Source organism: Cavia porcellus, unplaced genomic scaffold, assembly GCF_034190915.1.
Source record: "Cavia porcellus strain 051 isolate PalLab524CR breed Dunkin Hartley unplaced genomic scaffold, mCavPor4.1 scaffold_9, whole genome shotgun sequence".
In the NCBI taxonomy this organism is placed as follows: Eukaryota; Metazoa; Chordata; class Mammalia; order Rodentia; family Caviidae; genus Cavia; species Cavia porcellus.
Window position 1 is genome coordinate 45797233 of NW_026947492.1, and position 21300 is coordinate 45818532.

General features: G+C 34.1%; 1 protein-coding gene across 3 annotated transcripts in view; it reads left to right on the forward strand.

Annotated features, from left to right (window-relative positions):
• Nucleotides 1-21300, forward strand: part of Grm5 (glutamate metabotropic receptor 5) — a 478225-nt gene that overhangs the window by 269695 nt on the left and 187230 nt on the right. The window lies entirely within an intron of this gene.

Here is a 21300-nt window from a genome sequence, read left to right on the forward strand (position 1 = left end):
ACGTAGTATTTATCCTGGGATTGATTTATTTCACTTATAATGCATTCCAGGTCCATTCATGTTGAAAATGACAACATTTTTTCATTTTTTGGACTTAATAGTATTCCATTGGGTGAGTGTACCACATTTTCTTTTTATTTTTTTCTGTACCGTTTATGGGTTTACTTTTAATTATTTTATTTAGAAAAAAAGCAAAACAGAAAAAAAGAAATAATACAGAATTTCAACAAAAAGTATATTACTGGTTTATAAATTACATATTGTTATCTTACAAGTAGTTGTTTAAGTTACAAAACCATAAAAAGAGGTCAATCAAACGATGGTGTACCAACTATTCTGTTTGATGAACTAATAAAAACTCAGTAGTTAGGTTATCTATCTTGCACCCTTAACCATACATAGAGTTATATCCTTTAGAGAACTTTCCTTTTCATTATTACAATATCTGTTATACATTTTGCATCTTATTACTCTTTCAGTGTTTTATTAGTTTTTATACTAGAGAGACAATACAATATTTACAAATGTGAATCCGATTTATTTCACTTCTAAGAATAGTCTCAAGTTACCTCCATTTACCTATAAAAGCCTCAAGACCATCTTTTTTTATCTTCTTTTTTATTTTTTTTATTTTAAAGAGATTAAAACAAAAAAGGACAGAACAAAGCAGAGCAGAACAGAACAATGTAAGCAACAGAGTACTTCACCACAAGAAACCCAATATTAACAGTAGCTACCATAATGTCTTTCTTTGAAATAGTTGAGCATACCTTCACATACAATAGTATCAAATATAACAAAGTAGTATAAAACCATTCAAGAGAGTGAAAGTATTAAAGGGCATTCAGAACCAAAAAGCCAAAAATGAACAACGGCTACTATATTATCTCCTTTTCCATAAAAAATTTGTTTATACTATCACACATATTAAAATCCAATAAGATACAACATAATAGAAACAATGGAAACAGGAGAAAAAAAGCATGGTAGGACTTCAAAAAAAGATGATATTAAATCAGCAATGGCTTTCATAATGTCTTGTTTCCTTCAAAATAGGTCATCCTTTTTACACCTGAGTAATATCTCATTGTATAAAAATACCACTTTTTTTAAATCTATTCTGTGGTTGATGTACATTTTGGTTTGTTTACAAGATTTGGCTCTTATAAGTTGCACTGCTATAAACATGGATGCACATATATCATTATAGGGTGACATTTTCAATTTTTCTAGGAAAATGTCCAGGAGAGGAATAGCTGGATTGAATAGAACATCCAATTCCAGTTTTGTATGCTTTTTTTTTTTTTAAAGAATATCCATACTGATTTCCATGATGGCTGCACCAGTCTACACTCCCACCAACAGTGGAGAAGTGTTATTTTTCTAGACAGCCTCACCAACATTTGGTATTGGTTTCTTTCTTGATGGCAGCCACTCTTTCTGCAGTAAGACGAAATCTCAATGCTGTTTTAATTTGCATTTCTCGAATGACCAGTGATGGCAAATAAATACATGAAGAAATGTTCACCATTTGTATATCTTCATCTGAGAACTGTGTGTTCATCTCAGATTCCCATTTTTGGAGAAGGTCTTTGAATTTGGGGGGGGGGTGTTGTTTTCTAATACTTTGTATGTGCTAAAAATAAGTCCTTTTAAAAAATTTTAAAAATTAAAAAATAAAATAAAATAAGTCCTTTGTCTTAGGGATTGCTGACTAAAATTCTTTCCTATTCTGTGGGTTTTCTTTTCAATTTTTTGTTTTTTGTTTTTGTACAGGAATGCTATTGATTTTTGAGTGTTCATGTGGTTTATTACATATATTGATTTGTGTATTTAAGCCATCCTGCATTCCTGGGACATTGATGGTTTCTTTCGAAGTGCAAAAACTTTTTGAAGTACTTCCCATGTGGTTTACATTTTGTTCATGAATTTTCTGCCTACCCCTTTGTCCCCAAGATTTCTACCTATCTTTTCTTCCAGTAGACTTAGTGTTTCTGTTTTAATATTTAGACTTTTGATTCATTTTGACTTTAGTGCATAGTGATAGACATGGTTCTAGTTTCAGTCTTTGGCATGTGGAAAGCCAGTGTTTCCAGCATCAGTTATTAAAGAGACTATCATTCTTCCAGTGAAGATGTTTAGCCCCTTTGTCAAATATAAGGTGGCCGAATGTCGTTGTAGTTGTATTTGCATCTTCTAATCTGTTACACTCAACCTCAGGTCTATTTCTTGTCAGTACCATGCTGACTTTATCACAGTGGCTTTTTAATACAGTTTCAAGTCAGGAATTGGCATGCCTCCTACCTTGCTCTTGTCATCCAGAATCACCTTTGCTATTCTAGGTTTCTTCTGTTTCCAAATGAGTTGTAGGAATATTTTCTCTAGATCTATAAGGTATGTTAATGCTATTTTGATTGGGATTGCATTAAGTCTCTGTAACAGTTTGGGAATATGGCCATTTTCACAATGTTCGTTCTTCTTAACCAAGTACATGGAATATATTTCCAACTTCTAATATCCTCTTCAACCTCTTTTTTGAGTAGTATAATTTTCAGCATTTAGGTCTTTTACCTTTTTGGTTAGGCTAATTTCTAAGTATTTTATTTCTCAGATGCTATTGTGAAAAGTAATATTTTCATAATTTCTCTTTCAGTGAGTTTTTTGTGTACAGGAATGCTATTGAGTTTTGAGTGTTCATGTGGCGTATTACATATATTGATTTGTGTATTTAAGCCATCCTGAATTCCTGGGACAAATTCCACTGGTTGTGATATGTAATCTTCTTGATGATTTACTGTATTCTAATTTCTAGTACTTTATTACAATCTTCGCATCAATGTTCATTAGTGAGGTTGGCCTATAGTTATCTTTTTGGTTGGGTCTTTCTCAGGTTTTGGTACCAGAGTAATACTTGCCTCCAGGAATGAGTTAGGAAGGATTGCTTCCCTTTCATTGAGGAGTTTGAGCAGTATTGTTGTTAAATCTCTAAATATCTTGTAGCATTCAGCTGTTAATCCATCAGGACCTAGGTTGGTTTTTTTTTTTTTTTTTTTTTTTGGTAAGTTTTTAATCACAGTTTCAATTTGAATAGCTCATAGTGGATTATTCAAAAATGTTATATATTTTTGACTCAGCTTTGGTAGTTCATACATTTCTAGAAATCTGTCCATTTCCTCTGTGTTTTCCATGCTATGCGAGTAATGATTTTCAAAAAGGTGCTCATGATCTTTTGAATTTCCATGGAATCTGTAGTAATGTCCATCCTTTCAGTCCTTATTGCATGAATTTGAGTGTTTTTCTCTACTTTTCCTGATAAAGTTGGCTAGCGGTTTATCAAATGTGTTTATTCTCTCAGAAAAACAGCTCTTTGATTCATTTATTCTTTGTATTTTTTGTTTCAATTGCATTAATTTCTGCTCTGATCTTTATAATTTCCTATCTTCTATGAGATTTGGGTTTGACTTGCTCTTTCTTTTTCTAGAAGCTGGAAGTGTAACATTTGGTTGTTTATTTGTGCTCTTTCCATTCTCTTGACATGACAATTAGTTGCTATCTACTTCCCTCTTAGGACCACTTTTATTGCGTCCCACAGGTTTCAGTATGTTGTATCTTAATTTTCATTGAACTGTATGTATTGCTTAATTTCTTCTTTAATTTCACCTGTAGCCCACTGATTGTTCAGGAGGTTGTTATTTTATTTCCATGTATTTATGCAGGTTTTGCCATTTCTTTTGCCATTAATTTCCCATAAATTAATTAATTTGCCATTAATTGCCATTTAAGTACACAATGGTCTGATAATATGCATGGGATAACTTCAGTCCCTTTATATTTACTTAAGAATGTTTTATGAGCTAATATATGATCTATTTTGGAGAATGTCCCATGCACAGCTGAGAAGAATGTGTATTCTGATGTGGTTGGGTGGAAGACTGTAAACATCTACTAAGTCTGTTTGCTCACAGGTTTGACTCAGTTCTGATTTCTTTGCTGACTTTCTGTCTAGTTCATCTATTTCTTTGTGACAATGGGATATTAGGGTCCCCTACTACAATTGTGTTTTGTTCATTTGGTTTTTCATATTTACTAGTATCTGTCTTATATAGTAGGGTGCTCCTGTATCTGGTACATATGTGTCTATGATTGTTAGTCCTTCCTGTTGAATTATCCATTGACAAGTGTGTGCTGACCTTCTTTATCTCTTTTGATCATTTTTGGTTTAAGTTCACATTGTTTGTAAACAGAAAACTACCCTTGCTTTTTTCTGGTTTCTGTTGCATGGAATATTCCATCTTTTGACTTTTAATCTATGAGTTTCCTTTTGAGTCAGATGTGTTTCTTGTATACAGCATATTGTGGTATCTTGTTTCTTGGTCCATTCTGTCAATCTATTTCTTTTAATTTGTGAATTGAGGCCATTTACATTGATGGTTATAACTGATATGTACTGGCTCAACTTTATCATGTTATTTTCCTGTTGGTTTTCTGCCTTTTCCACTTGTTTAACTGCTTGCTCTGTCTGGTGGTTTCTTTCTCTTTTTGTTCTAGAAATTGTAGTCATTTTAATCTCTATCTAGTATGTCTTTCAGTACTCTTTCTAAGAGTACTGGTTTGGTGGACAAATTTCTTTAGTTGTTGTCATGGGAGTATCTATCTTATTTCTCCATTAAATTTCAAAGAAAATTTTGCAAGGTATATCAATCTGGGTTGAAAGTTGTTTTCTTTCAAGGCTTGAAATACTTCACTCTAAGCTTGTCTTAACTTGAGGGTTTGTACTGAAAAGGCTGCCATAATTCTAATGGGCTTTCCTTGATAGGTGAGTTTTGTCTTTTCTCTAACAGCTTTCAGTATTCTGTTTTTAAGCTGTATGCCTGGAATCTTAATTATTATATGTCTGGGTGTAGATTTATGCTGGTTGTGACTGTTTGGCATTCTATATGCCACATTTATCTGGATATCAGATTCTTTCCCTGTGTTTGGGAAATTTTCTATTACTTCTGTGAATAGTTTACTGATATCATTTGCATTGACTCCTGCATCTTCACTGATATCTGTTAGTCTTATATTGATTCTCTTGGCATCATCTTGAAGCTGTTGAATTGTCATGTCATATTGCCTTGTTGTTTTTAAAAGGTTTATCCTTTTATAATCGCTAGCTGTGATTCTGTCCTCAGGATCTGAAATTCTATACTTAGCTTCATTTAAACAGTTTTGCCAGCTTTCAATATAATTTTTTATTTCTTGGATACCCCTTTGAACTTATTTCATGTATTCTACTTGCTTTCTATATTGTTCATTCACGGTTTCAATCAGTTTCCCATTTTCTTGTACTTTTTTGTCTGTCTTCCCAGCTATGCTGAGCAAATCTTTTATTAAGGAATTAAGGTTGTCATTTCTGTCTTTACATGAGAAATTAGTTCTAATTTGATTTCTTCTATAACCTCATGGGTTTGTTTCTTTATTTCACTTGCTATCTTTTCAGAGATTTCAGGTGTGTGACTTTTAATGTCCTCTATTTCAATGTCTCCTATACTTGCTCCTGATGGACTGAACTTTTGAGATTGCATTTTACTTTTCTGTTTTGTCATTTTCATCTTTCAGGCTAATATTTGGTCTTTAAACCCCACTAATCTCAACTGTTGGTAGTGCATATCTTAGGGTCTTATTGTGTGGTTGCTGTTTGTCCAATTGATGGGTACCACAATGAAGAGTTGGGCCAGTCACCTGAATTCCTCTTTCAGGCCTGTTGGGTGAGTTCTATATTCTTTCCAGGTTGAATAGCCTAGGTACATTGATGTAAGTTCACCCTTTGTTCCCACTGTTCCTATGTCTTAAGGTTTTTCCAGGTCACCAGATATCCCTTTATATCATGTTTGTCTCAGCTGGGACCCTACTGTGTAACTGGTGTGTCATAAGCACTTCTAATTTTCTCCAGGTTGGGGAAGGCCTTATTGGCACACTCCTCAGCCCACCTGATGTCCTCTGTGTGGAGGAAGGTCTCACTCATGCTCTTGTCAGGCTTGCCAAGGTTCTACTTCTGGAGGGAACTTCACTATTGCTCCTGTTTACCCACTGAAGACCTCTATTTTAGGGGCAAACTCATCACACTGATTGAAGCCTGTTGATGTCCTCTGTTTCACTGAGGAGTTACTGAGACTCCCATCAACCCATCAATGATAATGCAGTGCAGTCCAAGGTTCTGGGAGGTGGCAGGGCAGCCAAAGATCAACAGCAATGCTAGGGCCAGGAGGTGGGGGTCCCCCAGGGTGGGAGGGCAGGTGCAGAAGCAACTGCCCTCCAGCGTGGAGTTCCAGAGTCCAAGGGTCCACATTTTCTTTACCTATTGATATGTTTGTGAATGAAGTAGAGCCGATATATTAACTATTATGAATAATGCTACAGTGAACACAAAAGCATTGAGATTCGAATCTTGAATAGTTTTGGATATACACCTTAAAGGGGGATTGCTTGATCACATGGAATGATAATGTTTCATTTTCAAGGAATCTTCATGTTGTATTATATAATTATGCACCAATATATAGTTCTACGTTTTAATGTTCCTATTGCCCATTTCTTACCATCTTTGTAAAAATATCTACTGACCTGTTTGTTCCTAGGATCACTTTACTTTTCACCAGTGTTTATAGAAATTTCTCCCTAAATAGAAAAACAAAATAACTTGGGAAATATAAAGTAACCATAAAATATATATGATATTAAAATAAAAATATTCCCCAGTAAGTATCTAAAATAAATCCTGCATATGCCCAGGGTTCTCATACTATCCTTGGCTAGATAAAATTTATGGTCTTAGAAATGCATTGCAAGCAGGACACTGCAGATTTTGGATGAGAAGAAAGCCTCTAAGGTGAAGGTGAATTGATCATACATACTTTTTTCACTATTTTTTTCTTTTCACTACTGTGCTATCATCTTATAGAAAAAAATTACCTTCCTTAAAGTTTAAGACTTCCTTGATGCAAACCTAGGCCCCCAGTCCACCCAGGACAAGTCAGAACTCAAGAAGACAGATGAAACCGGAAGTCAAACACTGGAACTTTCTGAAATGATAACAACAGAAGTGAAAAAACAAGTGGAAAGTCTATAGAGAAAATGATCTCTCATATAGAAAAAGAAATGACGCTTAAAATCAAAGATACTACAGAAAGCACCAATAAAAGAATAAATCTTAGAAAAATGATGAAAATAAAATGCCCAGCAATAATAAAGAAATGGAATCCCTGAAACAGATGCAAACAGAAATTCAAGAGATTAAAATCTCCACTGAAAGTGTATGCATTAGATAGAATGAAGGAGAGGATAGAATATCAGATCTTGAAAACAAAATTGCATCCAGTGATTATCAAAAGAAAGACATCTTAAAAATAGCAATTGCCTATAGGAAATCAACCCAACAGCCACAAAACGAAGCAAGAAGAATAACTAAGTATTGATTTGTCAGTGAAAAAGCTGGAAATATAAAAAATGTCATAGAAAGCTTTTCAGAAAATAATGGCAGAAAACTTCCTAAGCATGGATAAGGAGTTTGAAACACAAATAAATGAAGCATATAGAACTCTAAACAGCCACAACCAAAATAAAACTACATCAAGACCATACAATAATTGAGATTCTAGAAATGCAACACAAGAACAGAATATTAAAACCTGTTAGAGAAACAAACAGGACATTTATAAAGGAAAGTCCATCAGAATAATGGTAGACTTCTGAACACAAATTTTCAAGTCAAGAAGAGCTTGGAGTGAAGTGTTTCAAGCCCTGAAAGAAAACAACTCCCAACAAAGACTGTTGTTCTCTGAAAAACTATATTTCAAAATTAATGGAGAAATAAAATGCTTCCATAAGCACCTGCCTTGCAAGTGCACAGTCATGAGTTCGATCCCCACTCCAAAAAACAAAAAAAAAAAAAAAAAAGAAAGAAAGAAAGAGTGAAAGAAATCACCAACAGAGTGAAAAGCAACCCACAGTGAGAGAATAATTATACCCAGTTGTCCCTCAAATAGAGGATTTTTATAGAGAGAATATAAATGATTGAAAAAAAGATGAACATCACTGGTCATCAAAGGAATGCAAATTAAAACAACAGTGAGATTCCATTTCACCACAGCAAGAATGGTTCTCATCCAGAAATCAACTAGTAACAACTGCTAGGGGGGCTGTAGTGAAAAAGGAACCCTTCTCAATTGTTGGTAGGAATGCAGACTGGTGCAACCACTCTGGAAATCAGTGTAGAGATTCCAAAAAAGACTAGAATTAGAGGTGTCACTTGACTCAGCTCTTTCACTGCTGGATATTTTCCCACAAGAATTAAAAACATCATTCTATTGCAATATATTTGTATCCATATTTGTAGCAATACAGTTTGTAATAGCTATATCTTAGTAGTAACACAAATGGCCATCAACCAAGGAATAGATTTTTAAAAAGTGGTATTTTTTTGTACAATTGAGTATTTCGGAATTATACACAAGGATAAACTTCAGACTTTTATAGGGAAATGGATGCAATTTGAGATTCTACTCCTAAGTGAAATAAATGAGCCTTGCATGTGTAAACATTTTATTGTCTTGCTAATGTAAGAAGCTGAAAAAATAAAGAGGATCCAGAATGTAAAATAGATAGTATGAAGTGGAAGGAAGCTATTCAAAAGGAAAGAGAGAAAAACTGGAATGAGGGAAATGAAAAAAAAAAAGGAAATAGACAGATAGATAAATTAAGATAGTTATGTTACTAATCAATATTAGTTCACTAAAAGGAAAGGTGTGTGCCAGTATTGTTTGATCAATTTTTCATGCTTATAGCTTGTAATGGGAACAACTACTTTGAATATAACAATACACAATGTACTAATCATTGTTACTCCTTTACAATATTATTTTGAAATTTTGTACCATTTTTTTATGAAATACCCTCCCTTGAGCCACCCCTGAACCAAATACAATCGGAACAATAAAATATGCTCAGGTTCTTGAAAAGTTTCTCTGATATCCTGTAACAGCAATAAACTTTCTGGGCCAACTTTCAGAAAATTTAACAAATCACATAAACATTTTCTATTTGTATTCTCTCAACTTTCACTTAATAATGTATCTGAAACTATACTACAAATTGTTGCTTGCAGTTTCCAAAATAAAATTATCATAGTCTTAATACAGCATAAGCATGCTATATCAAAATTATGTCTATTCTCCAACATGCTTAAATTGCAAAATGAAATGATTCAAAACCACAGAACCTGTGTTCAATCCCTCACCACATGCATGTTCAGGCAAAAGTATTCAATTTCAGTGAGTCTCATTTTAAATTTGTCATCTAAAAGTGTAAATCTTTGTCAGGCTTTCCAGAACTTTCCAAAGAGAGAAAGTATATATTTTTAGATTGTTAAATAACTATTTCATTGACAGCTCTTATCACTAAGATACTGTGCTAGATATTAGGAAAACAAACAAATTGAACATGATTTCTCCTTTCAAAGTTTATAACATAGTGAGGAATGTAATACAGAAAAACAAGGTATTGCTCAATCTTATAGCAAGCCAAAGATTTTCATCTTGCATTTTATTTTATTACTGATAAACAGATTTATTGCACCATCTCTATGCAATTCCCTTGACTGAATCAATAAAATTTACTTAATAAAAGAACTAAGGGAAAAAAAAAAACCTTGAAGTTTACTGAAAGAAGTCCTTCATTAAAAGAATCCTCTGGCAAGTACGTTAGTTAAGGCATTTGCTTATACAAATCAGACTTGGAAATTGACAGGCAAAATAGAACCTATAGGGTCAGTTGGGCTGTACATTGTTTTTATGTAGTCACAGAGGTGGGCAGAGAACAGGCAAGGATGTGCAGAGATATAGTGTTCTTAACCAACAACATTCTGTTATGAGGATTACATTTCATTCCAATGGCACTGAATCAGAGAGCCCTTCACCTTTTCTTTCCAAAAATGCTGTACCATTCTCAATATTTTTTTTCTTTAAACAATAGTCTCCTAATGGAAGAAAAAAGGAACTTTGATGTCAGGCATTTCTGAAATTTATTACACTGATTTGTGAACTCAAGTTTCTTCATCAGAAAAACAGGACTATTTTGACAAGTTGTTGTGAAGATGCAGCAAGACAATACTAACAATACTAACAATACTAATCATCACCCAGCACAATGTTTGGTGAATTGTATATTTTCACTCTGTGTTAGTTCCTTCCCCAAAGGATTACTATAAAAATCAAGAGTCAATGCTGGATTATTATATTTTTCAAATATTTCAGATTTTGCGCATCTTTATATTTATAAAATTAATGCAACACTCTATTTTGCCCATTGTATCTAGATTAATTCATACAAAATTATCACTCTGTATATGTGTGGATTAGTGCTTGGATTAAAATCTTGGAATAAAGAGTTTAATTAAAGAGTTTTGCCTTCAAGAAGGTTGCAAACAGAAGAAACATATTTCAATAGCATCTTAATACAAATTAGTAATGGTTATGCTGGAGACATGAACAGTGGATTTTGCATCTTGGAGAAGAAAGTGATAAAATTTGTTAATAGGCAGGATTGCTGTCTTAGTTACTTTCCTCACTGCTAACACAAAATACCAAACACCCACAAGTTAAGAGAGGAAAGATTTATTTAGCTCAGAATTTGTAAAGGTTCAGTCCATAGACAGCTGGCTGTAGGGCACAGCACACAGGTATCGAAGAGGAGAAACAGTTCATGGTGGGCAGAAAGTAGAAAAGGCAACAAGCAACATCCGCAGTTTTTCTATTCCTAACATAATATCCAAGCTACTAATGGTAGGTAGCCCCCTCACCCTTCATCATCCTGCCTTTGGTCCTAGCATTTCACCTTGAATCAATATCAGTGTTACACAGTTTATATTCAGCTACCTCTGGAAAAAAACCACTAATGACTGCATGAGGCTTTGTGGACATCTATACAAGAGTGGTAGCATTCTGTACCTAGCCCCTAAAGACTCATTCACATCTGTTTATGCAAAAGACATTTACTCCATCTCTAAGAGTTGCCAGAGTCCTAATAGTTACAACATTTCTGAAAAGTCAAAAGTCCTCTCTGAGATTTAAGGCAAACTCTTAGCTCCAAGCCCCTGTGCAAATGATGAGAAAGTTAACAAACACTTTCAACATTCAATGGCACAAGGTATAGTTCTATTCCAAAAGTTACAAAAACAAAAATAGCAAGGAATGGGAACAAAGAAAGACCAAAATCTAGCAGGGAAAGCTTTAAATTCCACAGTTCTACCTTCCGATATCACCAAAAACCTGTGACAAGTTTTGAATTCCAAAGGACTTGGGTGACTCTTCCCCAAGGCACTTCTGGTAATTGTAGCTCCCATGTCTTCTTCTTTTTTTTTTTTTTTTTAATTTAAAAGGAAAAAGAGGGGAAAAAAGCAGAACAAAACAAAACAGTGTAAGGGTACAAGTAATTCAGAACTACAAAAAAAAAAAAAAAAAAAACAGTAAGCTATCACCAGTTATAGATTACACGCTATCATCTTAGAAATGGTGTTTTAGGTCACAGGATAAAAGCATACAAAGTGAACATTCAAACAGTGAGACTGCAAATAGTTGTGTTCAGTAATCCAATCAAAAATATTAATATGGTCATCTATTTAACACACCTAAACACCCTTGCTGTTGTATCCTTTAGGGTACTTTCTTTTCCCTCTCTTTATTACAACAAAATTTACACATTTTGGGTTTTATTGCTCCCATAGATCTTATTACTTTTTTTGGGGGGGGAGGCTGGCTTTATTTACTCCTTGCAGCTTCGGATGGATGATCCGGATTCCTGGCTTCTCCAACCTTTCTGAGTCTTCCTTTAGCTTTGGCTTCACACTCAGAGGTTCAAACACTGCCCTTTCAGTGGAACACTGCCTGACCTTCAAGACCTTCTGCTGAAATTTTGGTGGAAGCCTTCTTGACCTGTTGCATTCTGCATGCACCTAAAGCAACACGACTTGGATGATACCAAAGTCTTCTGCCAGCTGTAGCAATAACCAGGTTTCCTTCTCTTTTGACTGTAGAGTTCCAGTGCCTGTGAACCACATCCTGAGAAACAAATTTTCTAGGTCATCACCATTCTTGAACATGGTATTCTGGGGCTCTCTTCTCAGAGCAGTCTTTCACTTTTACAATTTTGAGGCTGAAAAAACTCTATTGCAGTTTTCAGGTTGCAAAAAGTTATACTGCTTCTTGTGATTCTCTCAGACCATATTTTCTACTCTTCTGTTCTTTCTCAGCAATCAAGATCTCCTCTGCTCTGCTGTATCTTGCAGTCCACAGTTTTACTAGAGTTTTTGTTTCTGATAAAACTCAAAACACTTAGATCATTCCAATGAGATTTTGCTCTCCATTTTCAACATACAACTGGTTGTAAGCCCTCAATGATATCCATACCACCACCTCAATACTAGACTGCCTTGAAGTTCCTTCTGCAAGATTAGTCTGTCAGCCTCAGGCAAAATCTCTGTTCTGGAGCAAAAAGCAAACAAACTTGCCACCAAGACACAACATTCATGGTCTGGAGTCCAACATTCAGTGCAATTCTTTTTCCAACAGAAACTTATTGAGTCGCCTTTGACATCATCATTTATGTCAGCATTCTGGTCTTCTAAACTCTACCCAGAATCTCTCATGGAGTATGACATCAAGCATTGCAGCTGTCCTTCTTCAGCTGACAGTCCAAACCTTTCCTAACTTACCTTCCTGCAAACTAGCTCCAAATTCTCCCCACAGTCAGGTACAATCACAATAACCACCCCATTTCTTTGGCCAAAATACTGTGTTATTTAAGGGAGAAAAGGTTTATTTAGCATATAGTTCGTAGAAGTTTTAGTCCATAAATGGCTGGCTCCAAGACAGTGGCATAGCAGACAGGCATCGTGGAGGAGAAACAGTTTATGAAAGGCAGAATGTAGCAAATTAACAATGGATAACCACAGCTCTTTCTATCCCTTATATCTTATTTAGGCCACTTAGGGCAAGCAGTAATAACACCCTTGATCCTAGTGCCTTTGAGTCTATCATTGCACCATGAATCAATCCAAGCATCTCTAAAAAATCAACACCTGTGACTGCATGAGGATTTAAAGAGGAATATCTAAACTCAAGCCATAACAGATGCTTCAAAGAGAAAAAGAATAGATAGTAATTGTTTCAATCAGTGAAAGACAAACTGGAATATGATCCAAAAGGCCCTAGACAAATCCTACTTTTGGGTTCATTTGTGCAAGGCATGTAAAATGATGACAGCCTTGAATCAGTAATCACACATCAATTTATACTGCAGCTGGGACATAATTACTCTTTTGTAGTGTAGAAAAAATGTATTGTAGTGGTTATTCATATAGTCATGAAATTCATTTTTATATGAATTATTAAGTTGTCGAGAATGACTGATAGGATGGTTCAATAGTTCCAGTAAACTGTTCTTGAGCAAATCTGACCCAGGTTAATACTATTGGTACTGATAATGCAGCTAATTTCAGCAAACATAGATCAAGTAGTTCTTCCATATAAGTACATTGTAAGGTACCAGGGATATCACAGTTAAAAAGACAAAGTGTCCCATTGCTGATGCCAATTATAGTCTAAAGAGAGAGATAAAAACAAAAATGGAAATATTCCAAAAACATTGGTATAATCTGGTGATACTGAATTTCATTCATTAAATATTTGTTAAATATGTTCAATATAATTTCAGACAAAACAGTAATGTGGCCTTACAGAGACATAATACTTGTCTTCATGTTATAATTTGTGTCTGGTTATCTCCGCAAAGCCTCATGTGATCACTAGGGGCATGTCTTTCAGAGGTGGCTGAATCTAGAGTTTGTCATTGGTTTATTGTCTAGTACTGGGATTGGTGGTGTGACTGCTACACCCATCCTAGGGCAGGTAGCTTGAATACAATGTAAGGAATGGAAAAAGGCTTGCTATCCTGTTGCTTCTACTGTCTTCCACACCCATAAGCCATTGACCCTCTGCCACACCTCCCTGCCTGATGGAATGAAAGCTCTACAAACTGTGAGTTAAACAATCCTTTCCCTCTTTAATTTTGGGTGTAAGGTATTGTGTCCTAGCAATAAGACAAAAATAGCTAAGACATCTGGGTGGAGTTTAAGGAATTCTTTCTGAAACAGTTTACATCTAAGCTATAGATGGTTTGGAGCTCATTTGCCAGACAATAAGAGAGAGTCTTTCATACAATAGAAAAATATTGAGTAATGTCACAGTTAGAAAATGACAAGATGCTTGTTGGGAGTATTAAGCAGTCTGACATCGTAATTAAACATAAGAAAGAAGTAGCATGTAATGAGTTTGGAAAACAGGCAAGAGTGAAATTATAAAAGATCTTTTTCATATGGCTAAGTGTGCCTATGAAAGAATTTATCAATTTTCAGTAGTCATTAAAATATGATATATTCTCCATAATAATATGATTCTCTTTTCAGTAATGCATTGATAAGGAATTACTGGTAATTGGCATCAGAATTTAATATTTACATGTTTACTATTAGTCACCTACTCAATAACTATATGTTGATATGCTGCAATCACTGTAGTATTATATGTTCTGAGAATAAAGTAGTAAATAATATAAATACAGTACTATCTTCATAAGACATGATGTTAGAAAAACTAGGTAAGTATCAAGTAGATTACCATGAAATTACAATTGTAGGGAATATTGTGAAGAGTAAACAGGCCAAGGTCATGTTAGTCAAGGTGTCTAACATGAGAATGACAGGAAAGCTTCCTGAGAAAACTGCAGTTCAGCAGAGGCTTAAGACTAAATGTAACTTCAACTGGTGAAGATGAGAAGGGTAAGAATACACTTTCTCATTGGAAGGGATGGTGTATTTCTTTCTTGTTGTGGACACAATACTTACAATTTTTAAAAGGCAAGGTTTAATTTCAGTCCATGATGAGCTCATTCCAAGGCATAAATGTCATGGAAGAAAGGCATTGTGGAGCAAAGATGCTTAACAACCAGGATGGAGAGCAAGAGAATAGTGCCAGAGAAGGAGCAAGTGACCAGGAATAGAGCTTGAGGCCACGCTTCCATAATTCACCTAAACAAATCTATGAAAGCTCTATTCTACAAATCCCTGTAATGAATCCCAAAGTCAATCAACTTGAAATTCTATCCTAACCACCATATCGTACTCTTTCATAACATGCTACCAGCAAAATTTCCTTAAACCGTACTTACTCTCCAAATAAAATAATTGCAAAATCCTAACTCCATCTAATATAATACACTTATCTCATATATGACCAGAAACACAATTGTCTCTTTTGCAAAGCCTCATTAAGTCCAGCATATTTTAATAATTTATGTTTGATTCTCTTCTAAAACTCAAGGAAAGCTTGTAGCTTGAACCTCTGTAAAAATAAAAAAAAAAATATTACATACCCTCAAGGCACAATGGAATAGGGGAAACATTCCCATTCCAAAAGGGAGAAATGGCATACAGAAAAGAATTGAAGGAATGAAAAAAAACCCAGAAAGGCTTAACTTCTGTAGGTCTATATCTGGCATCTGGGAAACAAAGTGATAAAATGTAAGTCCCAGAGGACTTGGGCAGCTGCATCCCTATAGTGTTGCCAGTTGTAGAACTCATCTATCTCATGTTGCCACATAGCTGAAACTTGTATGCTGGATCAACTCACAGCCTACAGCTTTTTATCAGCATGCATTGCATTTTCTTGGCATATCTGATCTCCTGGAGTCTCCAGTGCACCTTGGTTTCATTATCACAGTTTATGCACTACACACTTAGAGGATCCTTGCTTGGTCTTTTAGGTCTTTCTTTTAAATCTGGGTAAAAGTTTTCTTGACCTCATAATTCTTGAATTCTGCCTCCCAATAAAACTGTTACTCCAAGGATAATGCAAAAAAAATTGCTTTTAGTGAAAATGTAGCCAGGCCTCTTTGGACCATGGATGTAGCACTGTGAGAACATGGATAGCTAAACGTGGTGAAATTGTTCCCAGATCACTCACAATAAACCCTTGTCAAAAAGGAGTCTCAGGGACTCACTTCTCAAAAGAGAGGTTGACACTTTCACACTCCTGAGTCTGCAGTGCGTGTGGCTGACATACCCTCAGGGAATCATCTTCTTGTTCCACTTTAGGTACTGTATCTCTTTAGTCCCAACTTTATGCATTATATCAGTTCACGGTTCTTTCTGGAACAAAATTTAGTTAAACATGGTAGTTTAACATGGTGTAACTTTATATTAATCTTTTCTACTTTATGAAACAAACTTCATGTGTTTAAATAATTCTACTGTACCTTTTGTCCCAGGTTCTCAATATAAATCTAACAGCAGCCACAGGTACCTACGCCCTAGGCTCAATGTTAGACTTTCTCTGTCAATTAAGTAGCTCATCAGTAGTCTCTGCAAAGTCTGAAGACATGGGAAAATTGTAGAAAAATGTTCTGCCAAAGTGTGACACATATGGCCTTTTGCCCAACTGTCAATGGAGTATTTCTTCTTAACTGAAAACTCCTGAGCTGACTTTCTTTCTGTACTATTACGAAGATAAGCATGGATATCACTATAGAGGTGTCCCTGGAGAATGAGCCAGAAATTTTATTATAAAATAAGTAATAGAATATTCCTCACTTATTGTCTAGGTATCTCCTTTGTCTTAATACTGAGAGATTTACTGTACTAGTATCTCAGGGAAAAATCTGAGAGATTTAGGAAGTGAAAGAAACAGTACTCGGAGTTCTGCATATTATAGTCTCTGAAAAATACAAAAGACACCACAGAACAGTCACTCTCAATTCTAGTTTTCCCTCTTCTCAGTACTCAGAGACATGTCCAAAAGATGGTCATGACAATGTCTGTGATGCAAGATAGAGTACTAATGAAAAGCTAGGCAAAGGCTGTAAGAGGACACAAAAGTTTGGAAGTAGATGTCATTTCAAGTCATCATAGCATCTCTACAGTGATGTCAACTCATATTCTCACAATACTACAAGAAGAATTTATCTGTTTTCCATCACTCTTGCCTGCAAAAAGACCCCTAGAAAAGTAGAAACGTAATTCTAAGTGTAGTTGCAGCTAAATGTAGTCTTGACTAAATGTGGACCTAGAGAATATTCAATCATTGGATATTTTCTTCACATTTGCTAATTAATTTAGAAATGAGAATTGACCAACTTACAGCCATGTGTTCAGTTTGTGAAAAATTAAATATCACTAATCATTCAGTCACATATTACCTACCCAGACTGTTCTTTTGTGAAGAAATTAAAAAATAATAATGTATATCTTCATAGACGTGAACATTGTTTTAAATTTTTCATCTGATATTATGAAGAAAAAAAGCTGCCTTTATTCAATTTTTATGAAACTGATATGATGGGGCATTTTCATCATATTAATTTAGAGTAATAAAACATTGTGCAAGGAGAGTTCATAGATAGGATGTTTTCACTCATTACCAACTGTCAGTGTACTGATTGGAAAGTTATCTTCACTATCAATTTGTGGGTGTACACTTGTAATAGTATGAACCTAAGGTTTGTTCTTGAGAATAGTTGCTTACCTTTTATATTAATGATATAAATATTCATAGTTAATCAAAGGGTCATGTGTATGATGAAATATCATAAATCTTAAAAAATTTAGTCTGTATTTTGTAGTGCCTAATGTGTGTTGTATATGTTTGTCTTGATAAGGAATAGAGTTCACATTTGTAACAATTACTATTTCTATATTCTGCAGTTAATAAAATTAAGACAATGTAAAACAGTGCATTTTTATATTTCAATCTCCAGAATTGTGAGGTGGCTAAATTAACCACCTGCTACCAATTCCGTGGAATTCTCTTAACCTTGTTTTTACACACACACAAAAAGAAAGTGAGTTCCTAGAAAAAAATGAAAGTTAATTTTTCTTTTCCTGATGAAAATATTGTTACAGCCATTATTAAATACATATTTATTGTGTTACAGGCATGGTGCTAAACATTTTACATGTTTTTTGTCATGTTCTCATTTAATCTCCCCAACAATATTTTACTAAGCTACTATCACTACCAAATTTATACATTAAAAACTTAAGTTGTAGAAAAGTAAAAATATTTAAAATCACCAGGTAGGAACATGCCAGAGCCAAGATTTGAACTCGCAGAGCAAACTATTTATTATAACTATCCCATATTAACCAGTAGGTATTTATTTTTATACTACATAACTAGGTACCTAAAGTTTTGTGAATATTGCTGAGCATTTTTTCTGTTCATGGGGATTGCTTTTGAGACAAGCATAGCTTGACATACAGCCAGACTAAACACAATGGATAATGATTGTCTTACAGACCTCGTGTGAGACTGAATTCATAGAAATGCTCTTTCAATAATGCACATAACAATTTTCACAGAGACTAGACAGAAAAGCATTATTCAATGTCATTTTTTTTTGCTTTTTCTGTAATGTATTGGTTTTATTTTGAATAAGCTGAGAATGTTTCCATATTATATAAAGGGGAAAGGGCCAATGGTATTTCACAGCCAAGTCACCACTGACAGAATCAGGAGACAACCTACAGAATACACAAAAATTTGCCCAGCTGTTCCTCAGAAAAAGGACTAATATCTAAATACACAAAGACATAAAAATACATTCCCAAATTTAAATACCTAATTGAGATGGGCATTTGATATGAATAAACACTTCTTGAGTGAATACTAAGGTCAATAAATACTTGAAAAATGTTTAACATATCTGGCCATTTAAGAAATGCAAATTAAAACAACACTAGTTTACATCTCATTCCAGAAAAAATGACTGTCATCAAGAAATCAATCAACAGCAAATACTGGGAGCAAGTGGGAAGAAGGACCTCTTCTTCATTGTTGATGAAAACATAAAATGATACAACCACTGTGAAAATCAGTATAGAAATACCTCAAAACAACAAAATTAGTAATTTCATATGATCCAGCCACTCTCCTTCAAAGTACTATCAAAAAAGAATTAAAGGCATCATGCTACAGTGAACTATGCATATTAATGTTTATAGCCCCATGATTCCTAATAGCTAAATTTTGGAAGCAGCCTATATGTCCATCAAAAGAGGACTGTATAAAGAAAATATAGTATTTATAAATAGTGGAGTACTTCTCTGATGTAAAGAAGGATAAATCTGAGTCATCTGTAGGAAAATGGATGTACCTGGACATTATATTGTTAAGTGAACTTAATCAAGCACACAGGTTTATATATCGCATTTTCTCTAGTATGAAAAACTCAATATATAAATAGAAAAAAAGTAAGATAATAGGAAAGGAAGAAAGATAAAATAGTCATTGCAATCCCGCATGAATAATGTACATAAAAGTTGTCATATATTTTATATGTTTTTTTTGCTTGTTCATTGGGTTGTTAACCTGTGTACATGAAATTAGGTTTATAAAGATTTATAAGATAAATAAATGAATCTGATGCTGGCAACATAAAAGGGGGCAGGCAGGAAAGGAAAAGAATTGAGTTGTGTTATGTGTATATACTAATTCCACACAATGAGTGTAATCATCAAGCACAACAACATGTACTAATAAAAATTAAAAATAAAACAAAATTAATCTTTTTAACCACAAAATTTATCTTTTATTATCATCTTCTGCCCAAGTTATCAGTAAGTTTCCTGCTGATCACCCTTGTGTCTTTTTTTTTTTTTTTTTTTTTTACTCCATTACATAGAAGAATCATGCTGCTCAAAATAAGGGTTTGTTCAAGTTTTCCTTTGCTAAAGGTATCTGGTCACTCCTAAATTAAGTGTGTTTGAAGATAAATAGAATGATATTTCATGAATTTGGATTAGAATTGATATTGCTAAAATGTCCAAAATTCCCAGAGCAATATGAAGATTGAATGTAATCTCTATCAAAATTTCAATGTTATTTTTCACAGCTATAGAAAAATCAATCTTAAAATTCATATTGAAACAAACACACACAAACTCAAGTTGCCAACATAATTATGGGTAAAAGAAATAAAGGTGGAAAAATCACATTATTCGATTTCAGACGACACTACAAGTTAATAGTGATTAAAAGGCACACATACTAAAAACAGAAAAGAAAGCTCAGAAATGAATGTCAGTTTATTTTTGACAAAAGGATCAATAGTACACCGTGGAAAATAGCAATGTTTTCAATAATTGTTGGAATATTTATGTGCAAAATAATATTGGATACTTCATTTACTCCACGTGAAACGTTCAACTCAAAATAGTTTAAAGATTTGAACATACAACTAGAAATTGGCATGAGTTCAGTCACCAGTACCCCCACCCAAAAAAACAAAAACAAAAACAAAAACAAAAAAACTCTAGAAATTGTAAAACTACTAGAAGAAAAAAATGGGAAAAGTCATGCAACTTTTGTCCAAGTATGATTTTAGATGCAGCCCAAATATGTAGCTTCAAAAGAAAAAACAGACATTTGAAATGACATAATGTTGCCAGTTTCAGTTTTCTGCACAAGAACTGAAAAAAACAGAATGGAGAGACAACCTACAATTTGGGAGAACAGTCACACACATTGAATTAATATCTAAAATATATAAAGAATTAAAATAACTTTTTAGGAAAAAAGCAATCTAATTAAACAATATGCAAGGGAGTTGAACAGAGTTCTCAAAGAAATATTAGAATGTCTGAAACACACACAAAAAATGTTCACCGTCACTCATCATAAGGGAAAATTACAATGACATATTATCTCCCATCTTTTAAAGTGGTTATTATCAGATAAAAAATGTTTGCAAGGATACGGAAAAAAGGGAACCTTCAAACACTTTTCTTAAGGATGTCAATTACTGCAGCATCAGAGTAAATATAATTACTTTAAAATAAATGTTAAAAAACAGAAGCATCGTAAGATTTGGCAGTTCTATTTCTGTATATGTACCTGAAAGATCTAAAATCTGTATGCTGAAAAGATGTCTTCATTCGCATATTCATTGCAGTACTATTCATAATAGCCAAACTAAATATCTACAAATGGGTAAGTGACAAAATATTGTGTAATCATATAATTTTAAGCAGGAAGCAAGTTTTTCATTTGTGACAACATGGAGAAGAATATGCTAAGAGAGATAGGTCAAGCAGAAAAACGCTGCATGTTTTCTTTTACATGTAGAATCTAAAGCAGCTGAATTCATGGCAACAGAGATCAGAATGGTGGTTACCAGAATTTGAGGATGCAGGAAATGTAAAGAGAGTATAGT